General features: G+C 40.0%; 1 protein-coding gene across 3 annotated transcripts in view; it reads right to left on the bottom strand.

Annotated features, from left to right (window-relative positions):
- KCNJ6 (potassium inwardly rectifying channel subfamily J member 6) overlaps positions 1-15,315 on the bottom strand; it is a 263,591-nt gene extending 248,276 nt beyond the window's left edge. The window contains exons 1-2 of one of the 3 annotated variants that reach the window (XM_032865328.1): positions 15,250-15,315; positions 14,401-14,441 (exon numbers count right to left, since the gene is read on the bottom strand). The gene's annotated coding sequence lies outside the window, so the exon portion shown is untranslated. Of the gene's footprint in view, positions 1-14,400; positions 14,788-15,249 lie in introns of those variants that run through there. The other 2 variants (XM_032865325.1, XM_032865326.1) reach the window with 2 other exon arrangements.
- Positions 15,316-15,710: the final 395 nt, after the last annotated feature.

Genomic DNA, 15,710 nt, shown 5'->3' with positions numbered 1-15,710 from the left:
TTTTCCTGACCCACACTAGCTATATTTCTTTGAAGCCAGACACTGGTATTAAAATAGTCAAATCGCTTACTTGTGGAGCATAAGGAAAAACATGGAGGACATGGGGAGATGGAGAGGAGAAGAGAGCTGGGGGAAACCAGAGGGGTAGACGAGCCATGAGAGACTGTGGATGCTGAGAAACAAACTGAGGGTTTTGGAGGGGAGGGGGTTGGGGGGTTGGGTGAGCCTGGTGGTGGGTATTAAGGAGGGCACGTATTGCATGGAGCACTGGGTGTAGTGCATAAACAATGAACTCTGGAACACTGAAATAAATAAATAAATAAATAAATAAATAAAATAGTCAAATCGGCATATTTAACATTAGATATCAGGACGCCTGGGTGGTTCAGTCTGTTAAGCATCAGCCTTTGGCTCAGGTCATGATCCAAGGGTCCTGGGATCAAGTCCCACAATGGGCTCCTTGCTCAGCAGGGAGTCTGGTTCTCCCTCTGCCTGATGCTCCCCATTTGTGCTCTCTCTCTGACAAATAAAAAACAAAACAAAACAAAAATGGATATCTATCCAAAGACTCTAGAATGCTTACCCCACCAGTGTACTTCCCTCCCGGGCACAGAGCTAAACTACAATTTGCAGCTACTGATGCAGTTAGGTATGGCCACAGAACATGGCAGAAGTGATATATGTTACTTCCGGGCCTGGATCATGAATAATCTCCTGTGTGTGGTTCCTCTATGGTACCAGGCAGTTAGATTTACCAGAATGAAAATAACCTTCTATTTTGCTAAACTGTTGAGATTTAGGGATTTTCTATTACAACATCTATCTAATTAATACAGTCTACATGGCCTCACTGAGGACCACATTTAATGCCACTTTGTAGCAAATGAATAACAGCATCTATTATTTATAAAGTGCATACTTTGTGCTGAACATGATTCTAGGAACCTTACAGTATCACATTAATCCTCATAACATTTCTGGAGTAGACACCCTTATTTTCATTTTATAGATAGGCAAACCAAGAGATTAAAGTGGAGCAAGGTCATGTAATGAGTGTAGTGGATTATATAATTGTCCCCAATTATTGACTTCCCTCTTCATAAGAAGATTATATGTCTGTACCTGCTGTTAAATGTAGGTGCCTCAGTGGGAGACATATGCATCTCCATCTCATTGTCCATTAGCACTGGTATGACGCGTGACCTGCTTTTGGTCCACGGACTGTGAGTGGATAACCTGAACCATCCCTGAGCAGGACTTTTTAAGAGTCATTGCTTAATGTGGCATTCTCCTTCCACTCTGAGGCTAGCATGGAATGCCCCAAATCAGACTGATCTCTCAGCTTCGATCTCAGAATGAGAAAGATACAGGAGTGCAGGGCCATAGCTGACCAGCAAAGGTATGAAGCTTGAGGAAGAAATAAACCTTTGTTTTGTAAGCCACTGGGATGTTGAGATTGCTGTTACTGCACCAAAGCTAGTAAAAGCTGACTAATACTTAGAGCTTGATGCAAATGCAGTTAGATGCTAGAACCTGTGTTCATCATCACTGAATAACACCTCCCAAGCACAATGTCACATTCACATACATTCCTGTTGGATGATATGAGGAAAATTAAAGCATCATAAAAAAAAAAAATCAGCTCTCATCCTGGGTAAAGAGAAAGTGGATGCCTATAAGTTTAAAGAGGAAACTGCAACAGCACCAGGATTCAAACTTTATTTATAGATTTGTCTCTCACTTTGCATATAATATGTTCAGATTTAGTGCCACAAAACAATTGTTGGCAAGGATCTGGATCTTTTTATCCATAGATCCACTTACTGGTGAATTTTGTAAAGTGTTCACACTAGAAGCCACGTCTCTGTGACCAGGAATCTGACTGGTGGTGAATATCAGTCAAAAACTGTTCTCTAAAAGAACAACAAGTACTGTATAGTCTCTGGTTCTAAGCACATAGACTGAAGATGCTTGGGGGCTTAATCTGACTTGGTTAAATCTGTAGAGACATGACTTAAAGAGCTATTTGTTAAAAATGTGGGGTTAACGTCATATATTGTAATTAGAAAAGTTGATTGATGCCTTAATGCATCCAGACAAGATAAAGATTTGAATGGTCATTTGAACATGATGCAAAATCACTCTCTCAAGATTTGTTTGAATAACTAGTCAGTTCAGTAATAAATAAACAAATATCTACAATTGATTAGGAGGTATGGCTAGATCAAGGCTACAGACAGTTTAGGGAATACTGAATATTCTTTATTCTTTTTAAGATGACATAGTCCTAAGAACATAGGAACCAAGATGGCAGCATGTGAAGATTGTGAACACACTTCTTCCCATGGACACACCAAATCTACAGCTACATATGGATCATTTTCTTTTGAAAAAAGATTTCAAAACTAGGTGAACTGCTTTCCACAACAAGGAATAAAAGGACCATGTTAAGATGGATAAGAGAGGCAGAGACACAGTCTTGAAGAACGGTCCCCCCCCCTACTCCCCTCCTCAGTGCAGCAACACACAGTGGATAAGGATCTCACCAGAGAGGTATTTCTTTTTGAGTGAGAGGTTGGTGCCCCACATGGGGCAACCTAACCTCTGGGAGCTGTACCAGAAAGACAGCCCTTAGAATGTCTGGCTTGGGGAACAACCAGGCTGATGTCTGGAAGTCCCAAAATGCTATAAGGAAACTGAGATTCCCCTCTTAGAGGGCTGGGGTATGGTCTCAATCACTCCAGACCAAGCAAAAAGCAGCAGTTTGAAAAGTACCAAGATTATATGTGAGGGAGATTCATTTGCTGATCTGGAGACATCTGCTAGAGGGGCAGGGCACAGTTGAGATGTTCCCAGGAAATGAAGGTGCTGGAGGACACCACTGTTGCACACTCCCCCTAGCCTGCTAGTACAGGCAAGTGAAATCAGACAAAGCACCCTCCCACTAACTTGCTTGGAAGGGCAGAGTGAGCTGCTGTGTTGCTTGCTGAGACTAGAGAGTGCAGGCAGTTGCAACACTCCCCTGCTCCCTGGCTGGGGCTGGCAGTGCTGGTGGTCACAGCATTCTCCTACTCCTAGCCTAAAGCTGATACGTGCACTCAGAGAAGGCACATTCTTGCTGCACTGCTGAAGCTCAAGGATTGTGCAGACAAGATATTTTCCCACTACCTTTCTGAAACCATTGGGTTTGCTTGACACTACAATCTCCACTGCCTTGCTAAGGTCAGAAGGCACATTCAACCCACACAGGGGACACTCCTTGATCACCTGACTTTGGTGGCCACAAGAATTGGCATTCCAGAGCTCTATAAGACTGTAACAAGTAGAAAGATAGCTTTTGGTGGGCCACTACCCTAGGGTACTGCACAGACAGCAGAGAAACACTTCAGTCCTCCTGTGAAAAGGGCTTATTTACTGAAACCTGGAGCGTCAGTCTGAGGGACAGGCCTCATGTTTCCTACACATCCAAGGGGCTAAAAAGGAACAAAAGCAGAGAGACACCACCATCATGCACTCCCTTAGCTTACCCACAGCTCAAAGAGATTTCCTGGAAAGCTTATACACTTGTCTGAAGGCCCAATTTTTGCAACTGTTTCTCAGTGGAGACTTCCAGATCTCTTGATCTGGAGGCCAACAGGGATTATGCTTGTATTCCCACAAAACTGTATATATTTACATATTGTAAAAATGACTGCCTGGGGTCTGGCTTTCAATTAGCTTCAAACTAGATGTTAAACAGATTCTTCCCCTTAGAACACTGACAAATCTCAGTGCATCCTCAAGAATAGGGGCATATTAATAATAACTCAGGCAGCTTAGACCATCACAAAGTTTCAAGGAACAACCAAGAACTAGGACAAGGTTGAACAAGAAGCTTTATCATCTCCATAAGGCCACTCCTTCAAGCCTATGAGAAGTAGCTATTTGGCCTAACACATAGAAACAAACAGTCAAAAAAAAAAATGAGGAAACAGAAATATTAAGTTTATTCAGATTTGAAGGAGAGAGAGTTTACTAGATAAGCAAAAGCTAAAGGAGTTCATCACTACTAAACCAGCCTTATAAAAATATTAAAGGGACTTCTTTAAGGTGAAAAGAAATGGCACTAATTGATAATAAAAAAAAAAACCCACAAAGTAAAAACCTCACTGGAAAAGGTAGATATACAGTGAAGTAGTGGATTAATTACTCATAAAGGCACTAAAAAGGTTAAAAGACAAAAGTAGTGAAATTAACTAAAACTACAATATAGTTTAAGGGATACAGAAAGTAAAAAAAGATATAAAAAGTGACATTAATACATAAAACATAGAAAGGGAGTCAAAATGTAGAATTTTGAAATGTGTTCAAATTTAAATTGCTATCAACTTAAAATACTGTTTTATACATATATGACATATGTGAACTTCACGGTAATCACAAACCAAAAACTTAGAGTAAATACACAAAAGAAAATGAGAAATGAATCCAAGCACAATGATAAAGAAAGTCATCAAACCATGAGGGAATAGAGAAAGAGAAAAAAAGGGACAGAGAAGAACTACAAACAACCAGAAAACAATGGACAAAATTGAAATAAGTACATATCTATCAATAATTACTTTAAATATGAATGGACTAAATTCTCTAATCAAAAGACATAAAGTGGTTGAAGGGATTAAAAAAATATCTATATGCTACCTATAAGAAATACACTTCAGAAGTAAGGATGCACATTGACTGAAAGCAAAGAGATGAAAAAAGATACTTCATGGAAATGGAAATGAAAAGAAAGCTGGTATAGGTGTACTTATATCAGACAAAGATATAAAAGATAAAGAGAGGCATTATGACAGATATATAGATATATCTATCTATAGGTATAGATAAAGATAGCTATATCTCTCTATCTATAGATAGCTATATCTTCAACTTAAGAGTATAAAAACATATTAAAAAAAGATTAACAAACCTAAAGGTAGAAAGTGACAGTAATACAACAATAGTAGGCAATTTTAGCATTCCATTGACATCAATGAACTTATAACTCATCCAGATAGAAAATAATTTGGAAAATATTGGCTTTAAATGGTACATTAGACCAAATGGACTTATAGATATATACAGAGCAATTCCATCCAAAAACAACAGAATAGACTTTCTTCTCAAGTGCTCATGGAATATTTTCCAGCCTAGATCACATGTTAGGTTACAAAAATAAATCTTAATAAATACAAGAAGACTGAAATAATGTCATGCATTTTTTCCAATCACAATGGTATGAAACTAAAAATCAATTACAAGAAGAAAGCTGAAAAACCTATAAAAACACTGAAATTAAACAATATATTTTGAAGAACTACTGGGTCACAGAAGATGTCAAAGGGGAAATGCAAAAATACTTGGAAACAAAAGGAAATAGAAATATGCCATACTAAAATCTATGGGATGCAGCAAAAGCAGTTCTAAGAGGTAAGTTCATAGCAATATAGGCCTATCTCAAGAAATAAGAAAAATCTCAAACAATTTAAATTTACTTCTACAGGAACTAAGAAAAGAAGAGCAAACAAAGACTAGAGTTTGTAGAAGGAAGAAAATAATAAAGATCAGAGTGGAAATAAATGGAATAGAGACTAAAAGACAATTTAAAAAAATCAGTGAAATTAAGAGCTGGTTCTTTAAAAAAGAGAAACAAATTGACAAGCCTCAAGCTAGATTCACCAAGAAAGAAAGAGAGAGGCTCAAATAAATAATATCAGAAATATAAGAGAAGTTACAACCAGTAGCACAGAAATGCTAAGGATCATAAGAAACTATGATGGACAATTATACACCAACAAATTGAAAAACTTGAAAGAAATAGATACATTTCTAGAAATTTACAATCTTCCAATATTGAATAAGAAGAAATAGAAAATCTGAAGAGTCTGATTACCAGTAAGGAGATTAAATCAATAATTAAAAACCTCCTAACAAACACAAGCACAGGACCAAACAGTTTCACTAGTGAATTATACCAAACATTCAAATAAGATTTAATACCTATCCTCAGACTCTTCCCAAAAATTGAAGAGGAGAGAAAGCTTCCAAACTCATTTTGCAAGGCCAGTGTTACCCTGATACCTAAACCAGACAAGAACACTACAAAAAAAGAAAATTATAGGCCAATATCCCTGATGAATATATATGAAAAATCCTCAAAAAAATGAGCAAACCAAAGTCAACAATACATTAAAAGGATCATACACCAAGATCAATGGGATTTATTCCAGGGATGCAAGGATGGTTCAACTGCAAGTTAATCAGTGTGATAGACCTACATTAACAAAATGAAGGATAAAATCAGATGATCATCTCAAAAAATGCAGAAAAAGCATTTGATGAAATTCAACAACCACCTATGATAAAAACTCTCAACAAAGTTAGTATAGAGGAAATGTTCTTCAACTCAGTAAAATCCCTGGAAATAAACTTAACTAGTAAGGTGAAAGACCTGTATACTGAAAACTATAAGACACTGATGAAAGACATAAGCATGCACTTCTCCAATGAAGACATCCAAATGGCTAAAAGACCTATGAAAAAATGTTCATTATCATTAGCCATCAGAGAAATTAAAGTCAAAACCATATTGAGATAACACCTTACACTAGTTAGAATGACAAAGATTAACAAGACAGGAAAGAAGAAATGTTGTAGAGGATGTGGAGAAAGGGGAATCCTCTTACACTGTTGGTGGGAACTCAGGTTGGTGCAGCCACTCTGGAAAACAGTGTGGAGAGTCCTCCAAAAATTAAAAATAGAGTTATCCTCTGACCTGGCAATTGCAGTACTGGGTATTTACCCCAAAGATACAGATATAGTGTAAATAAGGGCCATAAGTACCCCAATATTGTGGACATAGCCACAATAGCCAAACTGTGGAAAGATCCAAGATGCCCTTCAACAGATGAATGGATAAAGAATATGTGGTCCATATATACAATGGAATATCACTCAGCCATCAGAAAGGATGAATACCCAATTTTGGCATCAACATGGATGGGACTGGAGGATGAAATGAGTCAAGCAGAGAAAGTCAATTATCATAAGGTTTCGTTTTTCTGGAACATAAGGAACAACATGGAGGACATTAGGAGAAAGAAAGGAAAAGTGAAAGAGGGGAATTCAGAAGGTGAGACATACCATAAGACACTATGGACTCAAAGAAACAAACTGAGGGTTTTAGAGGGGTGTGGGATGGAGAGATAGGTGAGTCTGATGGTGGGTATTTAGGAGGGCATGTATTGCATGGAGCACTGCGTGTTATAGGTAAACAATGAATCTTGGAACACTACATCAAAAACTAAAGATGTATTGTATTGTGACTAACATAACACAAAAAAATTTAAAAAATTAAAAAATGACCTAAAAAAAACTCAAAGGGATATATGTATACCGATGATTATAGCAGCATTATCAACAATAGCCAAATTATGGAAACAGACTAAGTGTCCATCAATTGATGAGTGGATAAAAATGATGTGCTTTCTATATACAATGGAATATTATTCAGCCATAAAAATGAAATCTTGCCATTTGCAACAACATGGACGGAGCTAGAGAGTATTATGCTAAGTAAAATAAGCCAGAGAAAGATAAATACCATATGATTTCACTCAAATGTGGATTTAAGAAACAAAACAAATGAGCAAAGGGAAGAAAAAAGAGAGAGGCAAACGAAGAAACAGACTCTTGACTATATAAAGCAAACTAATAGTTACCAGAGGGGAAGTGGGTGGGGGGGTGGAAGAAATTAGGGGATAGAGATTAACGACAGCATTTAGTATACTGAGCTCTGGGTGTTGTATGGACTTATTGAATCACTGTATTGTACACCTGAAACTAATATTACACTGTATGTTAACTAACTGGAATTTAAGTAAAAATTTAAAAAGAAATAAAAAAAGAGATTAAAAAGACATAAATAAATGCAAAGATTTCCCATGCCTATGAGTTGGAGGAATTAATATGTTAAAATGTTCAATAACCAGAGCAATCTACAGGTTCAATGCAATACCTACTAAAATTCTAATGACATTTTTTATAGAACTAGAACAAATAATTCTAGACAATGTTGGGAAAGAAGAACAAAGCTAGAGGTGTTATCTTCTTTTTTTTAAAAAGATTTTATTTATTTATTTATTTGACAGATCACAAGTAAGCAGAGAGGCAGGCAGAGAGAGAGAGAGAGAGAAAGAGAGAGAGAGGAGGAAGCAAGCTTCCTGCTGAGCAGAGAACCCAATGCGGGGCTTGATCCCAGAACCCTGGGATTATGACCTGAGCCAAAGGCAGAGGCTTTAACCCACTGAGCCACCCAGATGCCCCTAGAGGTGTCATCTTCCATGATTTCAAACTATTCTACAAATTGGTATTAATCAAAACAGTGTGGTATTGGCATAAAAACAGACATATAGATCAAAAGAACAGAACAGACAGCCCAGAAATAAGCCCTCACATCCATGGTCAATTTGTAAGAAAAGAGGCAAGAATATAGAATGGAGAATGGACAGTCTCTTCACTAAAGTGCTGGGAAAATTGAAGAGCTACAGCTACATGCAAAAGAATGAAACTGGACCACTATCTTATAACATATATAAAAATCAACTCAAATTGGATTAAAAACTTGAATTTAAGACATGAAGCCATGAGACTTCTAGAAAACATAGGCAGTAAGCTTCTTGACATTGGTCTTAGCAATGTTTTTTAGATCTGTCTCCAAAAGCAAGGGAAACAAAACCAAAAATAAACAATGAGACTGTATCAAACTAAAAAGCTTATGCACAGTGAAGGAAACCTTCAACAAAACGAAAAGGCAACCTACTGAATGGAAGAAGATATTTGCAAGTCACCTATTCAATAAGAGGTTAATATCCAAAATGTATTTAAAAAGTTATATAACTCAATAACAAAAATCATCTGGTTAAAAAATGATCAGGAGATCTGAATAGACTTATTCCAAAGAAGACATACAGATGGCCAACATGCACAAGAAGAGGTGGTCAGCATCACTAATCATCAGGGAAATGCAAATAAAGACCACATGCCAATCAAAATGTCTAATATGATTAAGACAAGAAATAATTAGTGTTGGTGAGAATGTGGAGAAAAGGGAACTCTTGAGCTCTGTTGTGGGAACAAAAATTGGCACAACCACTGTGGAAAACAGTACAGAGCTTCCTCAAAAAATAAAAAATAGAAGCACTATAAGACCCAGCAATTCTACTACTGGATACCTATTTGAAAAATCCAAAATTTTAATTTGAAAAGACATATGCACCCTTTTGTTCGCTGCAGCATTATTTTCAAAAGCCAAGATATGGAAACAACCTAAGTGTCTACTGATAAATGAATGAATAAAGAAAATGTGGTGTATATCTACAATGGAATATTACCTAGCCATAAAAAAGAATGAAATCTTATCATTTGCAACAACATGGATGGGTCTTCAGTGTATTTTGCAAGCAAAATAAATCAGACACAGAAAGACAAGTACTGCATGATTTCACTTACATGTGGAATCTACAAAACAAAACCAACAAAACCTTGTCACATAGATACAGAAAATAGGTTGGTGGTTGCAGGGGGTGGGGATGGTTTGTAGGAATGAACTGGCTGAACAGGATTAAGAAATAAAACTTCCACTTATAAAATAAGTAAGTCATGGTTGTATAATATACAGCATGGGGAATATAATCAATAATATTGTATTAATTTTGTAGGGTCATAGATGGTAAGTGAACTTACTGTGATGACTGGTTCACAGTGTATACAAATGTCAAGTAACTATGTTGTATGCCTGAAGCTAATACAATATTATACATCAATTACACCTCAGAAAAAAGAAGATGGCGTTGTCCTTCTTTATTTGAGAGAAATAACTTTGTGTTATTAATTAGTGCTAATAAAATGATATCAAGTATGTGTATATTCTAGTACTTTATCAGAGTATCATTAGAGCACTAACTATGCTTATGATGATCTTTTCTTTAAGGATCTTAATTATTTCTAGAGCTAATTATTTAATATATGTTATAAAATGTATTATCCCATATGGTTGCATTTTATTTTTTTTTATCTCCCTGAACACTCAAACTACAACTAGAAAGAAAACCTTAATTCGATAAGTGTCTTGATGATTTTTCAACTTAACTACTCATTTCCCTTTAATTGATATTAAATTTAATAATTCTGAAAAAATCCAGAGTGAATCAATTCTCCTTTGATATTTAAAATGACATTTGAAATAAAGGAAAGAAACAATAAATGCCATCTCAATAAGCTGTAAATCCAAAGTTGTTTACATTTAAACATCTCAGTTCCACGAACCTTGAAGTCCTATTACAATGAATTAAAAAACAAACAAAAAAATCCTTGGTTTCAGAAGTGTCATTACTTTAATGCTGATAAAAATATAGTAGCTTTAAATGCTAGCCTTTCCTCCTAGCTTCCTTCCCCTTGTTCTGATGCTCTCTGGTCTCTTTCCCTTATTAATCTACATATTCTTACATATCATTTGTAAGAGTTATTGAAAAAGGGCTTCACCTTGCCTACTTGCCCATATTGATAAGGAGGCTTTATCTTATTTCCGTGAAGATTCACATAACCAAGATTCAACATTCGAAAAAAGCAGCACTTTCTACCTATGAAAATCAGTGAATGGGGTTAAGCTTCAATAAGAGCATATTATTTATTTTTAATTGCCAATAAATTTTTTTTCTATTGCTTATTAAACAGCTCTTCTGATGTATTATTTTCTTTTATTCTGTAAAGCAGATATAGTTTGTAAGATGGGGGGAAATTTGAGAGTGAATTAAAACATTTCTTTATACTCAAAGGAAAGAGTCTATATAAGTCCTATGTATTAAATAAAGACCTGGGTCATAAAAGTTAATATACCTTATTTAATGATACTTAGGAAATACCAGGGTTAGGTGTCAAAATTATTTTTAAAATATTATAAAAAATGTTCCCAGTGCACAGGGATTAATTTTAAGTCTCCTTAACAAATCTTACTTGAAATGGGTAGACTAATTATTTTGGAGTATGCCATTGACTGTCATTAGGACATAATGATGCTTTGCTTAGCAATTAGCCCCCCAAGAAGAAGAAGAAAGCAAGTCCTAGTTTGAAAAATTAGCACCGAATATATGAACATAGAATCTACCAGAACTGAAGATAATTGATTAAACAATTTTCTATACCTAGATCATTTATATTCCCATCTTTTTTTTTTAATTCGTGAGAGAAATTGAGCTTTAGAACTCACAAATACATGATAAATGATCTTTTTTATTGAATGACCTATATTCTTATATGGCTTTATCTTCATAACTAATCTCTACTTCTCTTCTGCTGATAATATGAGATGGAGAAAAGCCAAGGTATAGTTGCTTCAAGTCCTAACAGTACTCCATGCACCATTTCTCTCTACTTTAGATAGCAACTCTTTTAATAAATTACATCACGGATAAACTTATCAATATCCATCAGGAACTGAAATGGAAGAAATAGTGTAACATCTCGTCTTTTAACCAGGTTTGGAATAGATTGCTTCTGCCTTCAATAGAGATCATGAAAAACAAACGATAAAAAACAAAAACTGGAAGGTATAAGCACACTGCTTTAACCAAGTCCTGAGTGCTCTGCACACATCACCTTTAGAAAGCAATGGCACAGCCACAGTTGCAAAAGCCAGCCAAGAAAACCAGGATTGCTCTCGTTTGGAGAGAACAAAGCAGAACCAGCTCAAGATTAAACACACCACACACACACACACACACAAGGGCATCTTCAAAAGAGAAAAGCAACACAGTGTATTGTAAAGGCACTCAGTATCTCCAACCAGTTGTCAAACTTTGACTGGGCTCTGCAATTCAAACCGTACCTTGTAACACCTGGATGCTATTCACAAAAACAGTCTATTAGAAATGTGACTGCACCTTCCTCCACTATTTTTCCTCATCTGTATTGGGGGTCTGAGGATTTAAGACCAAAGATGAGGACAGCAGGACAGAGACCAGCTTTGCCCCAGGTGAAGGCAGAATGGCAAGAGAGACTTACCTGTTTTCTCTCAATGAATGCTGAAACAGAACTTGAGTTAAAATAAATCCTCCCCTCTTGCACAGTTTCTTCCTTGTTTCTATTAAGAGAAGTGACTCCGTCTCGTCTCCCAGTTTCCTATGCCCTACAACCTTCGAAATGTAGCTGCCCTACTCACATGCTGCCTTAAAGATACAGTTACTGCTTCTCACCTCACTAGCATACTTTCTTCCCTTTCCTGGAGCTCATGAGCTCTTTTAGAAAGTCTGTCAGGTCTGGACTAAGAGTATTTTATTTCTCTGCCCTCCAGGACCCCTCGAAAGGATTTGGTTAACTGCTGTCTCACTGTCTCACTCCTACAGTCTTTCTGTCATCTAAGCCCGACAAAAAGTACAGAGGACAGTGAGAGGGTAAGAAATGAATGGATGCTTTTGAAACCAAAGGGACTTGGCTGAAACTAGACAACTCTCATTAGAGACTGGTCTGGGGTGTGTGTGTGTGTGTGTGTACATGCGTGCGTGGGTACCCCGCACCCCTCTGCTTCCCTGAGGACAGGATCATTCTCCATTCTCAGTTCAACCTGGATCTTTTGCTGCTTCAGTGTTCTCGGTTTTGAATAGTTACTCTGATGCACCGCCATGCGTGAAATGGATGATTTGCAAGCTTCTCTGTCCCACGCAATTCCGTGGATAATCAGATATCCAGATTCTGCACGGGCAAGACATCCGTTCATTTACAGAAAGTGATCGCTTCTGTCACCAAAGGAGCTAATAACATTCGCAGGGGTAGTCAACTGGGAGGTGGGAACCTGGCTCTTGTGCTCTGGCCTTGGTGCTGAATCCGAAACCTGCTGCCTGAACCATCTCCGTGGCCTCTGGACAACTTTGGGAGGTTTGAGGGTGCCGGCCAGTTCTCGAAGCCCCCTTGCGGGTGGCGGGCAGGAACTTGGGCACTGCTGATACCCTGGGACCCTCCACAGAATACCTGACTGGCTTATTCCTTCGCCTGAAGCTGGGAAAGTTTTGTCCAATGTTTTTTGTTGTAATTGGAGCTGCCTTCTCCCCTCCCACCTGGGTCGCCATGGAGACTCAGCTCTTTTCTTTCTCCAGGCAAAATGGGCGAAGCTTAGTTAGCTATGCCCTGACTACAGCAAGCCCCTTTTTCTTTCTAATCAGCTCCTGGGTATCCCACTCCTCTGTTTTTCAGCAAAAGAAAGGTAGGCAGGGTGAGGAGCTAGTAGAGATGTGATTTACAACCTATATGGTGGGGGGGGGGGTCCCCTGAACCATCAGACTTTAGATAAAAGCAAGCAGGAGACACTCTAAACATATAATGAATTTCCAACTCCTAAACACAGGAGTTTTTCCCCCCCTTTTTCTCTCTCTTCCTTTTTTGGGAGTGGAGGCGGGATTCTTTGGAAAATTCTGGTATTTTGTTTCTCCATCAACCTCACCCCATATCTGTGGCTGTTCCTATTACCATGTTTCCTCCTTAAGCATCTCTCCATATTGAGGTTGGTACAAGAGATATACCTGTGGATTGACCCAAGGTTTTATTGGGTTTGGGGAATACTAATGTTATTTCTGTTAAAAAACTAATTCAGGCTTAATGTCTTCATGCAAATGAAAATATACCCAGGAGGAAGCAAGTCAGCGGATTAGTCTAACCCCCTAAATGCCATAAACATCTCATTTCATCTGAGGGTTTCTTTCCCCTTCCAGTTACAAAACAATTCAGTTTACTTCTGGGGAGAGCTTCCTATTCACTGTTTGTAGCCATCATATCACATCCTTGGTTTTACTGATAGACAACAGTTAGAAGTTATTGTTTCCCATTTTCTGCCGGTTTCTCCCCACCCCTCACTTTTCCTTTTCCTCCTTCTCATGTTCTATGTCTCCGTCTCCGTCTCTCTCCTCTATGCAAAGAACAAGGATACAGCTTTCCATAAAGACAATGGGCTTTTCCCAACTGTAAATGACTACACCGCAAGCCGCCCCTACCAGTTAATCAGTGCATTTCTTCTTTGCCAACGTATGTTGAAATGATGTCTGCAATGACTGCCTGGGTTTCTCTGTGCCCGGGGCATGCAGACCCCCTCCTCTCCCCGCCCCCCTTGCGAGTTTTCAGTTGCTAATGAAAACCCTATGAAACAGATTTCCCTTCCGTTATGTAACCGGCTTCTCCCTCGCCTTTCCCTTGACTTGGGCATCATGTTTCTCATCAGCGTGGAGCATGCAGCGACGGAGACTGGGGAGGGGGAGGTGGAGACCCGAGGGCACGGAACGTTTTGCCCAGATTGTGCCAGCTTCTCGCCTTCGAGCAACTCAGCGCACCGCTTACCTTGCTGCGGACAGGGTGGTTTCACTCAATCATGATCTCCTCTTGGAACGGAGCAAGATTTGATAATTGAGTACACGATGGATGGTGAGGGGAGAAAATATAAAAAGAAAAGGAAAGACAAGCTGGAATCAGATGGTCAAATTTCACATCAGCCCCGGGAGGCTGTTAGGAGTCTCCATTCTCCTGGCGGTGCACCCAGCTCTGGGTCTGGCTTCCCGGTTCCCGCGGATCCCCACCCCTCCACCGGCCCAACCTCTCCGGCCAGGTGCGGCCGTCTGCAAACTGGCTCCCTCTGGCCGCGAGCGGAGAGGAGGGCTGGGCGCGGGGTCACAGGAGGGGCGGAGGGGTGTGCGTCGGGAAGGGACGCGGACGGCAGACCGGTGGAGGGAAGGGGAAAAAAAAGCAAGAGTGGCGGAAAAAAAAAAAAAAAAATCCCGGCTGGGAGAAAAGTGATGGGCCACGCAGAGAGACGTCATGAAAGCCGCAGATTCAATGAATGCTCCTCAATTCCAGCGGACGGGCTGAGCCCGCTGGCCGCGCACGAACCCGCGCGGCTCCGCGGATAAAAGCGAGCGCAGCGCCGCGTGCTGGAGGAAAGCGGCCACACAGTGTGTTCCGGAGAGGCAGGGGGCAGGGACGCGGAGGGGAGGAGCGCGAGGTCAGGAGACGCCCACCCACCGCGCATACCCTTCCCCGGGTTGGGGCGGAGGTGGGGGACACCGCACGGGCCCCTTCCCAAATCCGCGCCGGAGCGGAGGCGACCGAACCAAACCCCACCCCTCCAAAATGAAGCTGGAGACGTGGGGGCGCTCCACGCTAGGGGACTTTGGGGTTAGCCTCCGTTCCCACCTTTCCTCCTCTGCCACTAAGTAAGTTATTCCCGGTGAAGAGCCTGGACAGCAGCAAAGAGCCGAAGCTCTGGGATCACTTTGTGTCTGCTGCTTGGAGGGGCTCCATCTTTCAGGTGTCGTGAAAGCACCAGAAAGAGGGTCTTGCCTCTGTCTCCCTTGGGCTGAAATTACCGAGTCAGCCTGGGTTCAGGAGCTGGAGCGCGCAGTGTGCACGTGCCCAGGAGGGGGCGCCGCGAGCCCCTGGGGCGGGGTGGCGCGTGAGGGGCCGCGCCCCGCGGGGTTGGGGGGTCAGTATTCCGTGGATCCCGAGGAAGCCCAGCCCGCTGCTTCGTTCAGTCCGTGCTGTCCACCGCAGCTGGGGGCCCCGCCGCTGCTCCATCCCATCCCACCCCGATGTTTCTCGGGGGCACTGGAAACAAAGAAAGGGACACTGACCTTTTTCATGCATAACCCAGCTTG

This window comes from Lontra canadensis, unplaced genomic scaffold (assembly GCF_010015895.1).
Source record: "Lontra canadensis isolate GAN:19392208 unplaced genomic scaffold, GSC_riverotter_1.0 scaffold29, whole genome shotgun sequence".
NCBI classification, from domain to species: domain Eukaryota; kingdom Metazoa; phylum Chordata; class Mammalia; order Carnivora; family Mustelidae; genus Lontra; species Lontra canadensis.
The sequence above is the reverse complement of the archived record's forward strand: the minus strand, read 5'-3'. Positions and strand labels throughout refer to the sequence as shown.